This window comes from Penaeus monodon, chromosome 29, assembly GCF_015228065.2.
Source record: "Penaeus monodon isolate SGIC_2016 chromosome 29, NSTDA_Pmon_1, whole genome shotgun sequence".
Taxonomy (NCBI): domain Eukaryota; kingdom Metazoa; phylum Arthropoda; class Malacostraca; order Decapoda; family Penaeidae; genus Penaeus; species Penaeus monodon.
In genome coordinates, this window is record NC_051414.1 from 29,541,841 (window position 1) to 29,542,308 (window position 468).

The window sequence follows — 468 nt, forward strand, 5'->3', positions numbered from 1 at the left end:
TCACTAATCTTATCTCCGCTACATTTGCTCTATTTTCCTGTGGCTTTTTGATTGGTAAGTTTTCAATCACACGGCATTACGGAACAGTAAAATGGAAATGTCATGCTATGAAAATATAGCAGTGGTGTCCTTGAACAGCAGGGCATAAAGAAGGGAACTGCTGGAATCACAGTGATTTGAAATAATCTTTATACGGTAAGAAGAAAGGGGAAGAAAATGCTAAAACACTCGGAAAACTGGGGGCGACTGATTCTAAGGATCTCGAAAAAATACGAGAGATCCTAGTGTTGACAAGTTGTACAGGTAGATGGATAAGTCAAGAAAAATCCTATTAGTTATCTATTAATCAGATATGGACTTAATAGAATCATCAACAACTCAGACAAAGTGGTTGAAGCTTCGTTCTATATATGTTAATGGGTATACATATTTGGTGATGTTATGTCCACAATGGTCACGATAAAGCCT

General features: G+C 37.0%; 1 protein-coding gene across 1 annotated transcript in view; it reads left to right on the plus strand.

Moving 5' to 3' along the window:
- Window positions 1-468, plus strand: part of LOC119592123 (paramyosin-like) — a gene marked incomplete at its 3' end in the record, with an annotated part of 9,594 nt that overhangs the window by 2,743 nt on the left and 6,383 nt on the right.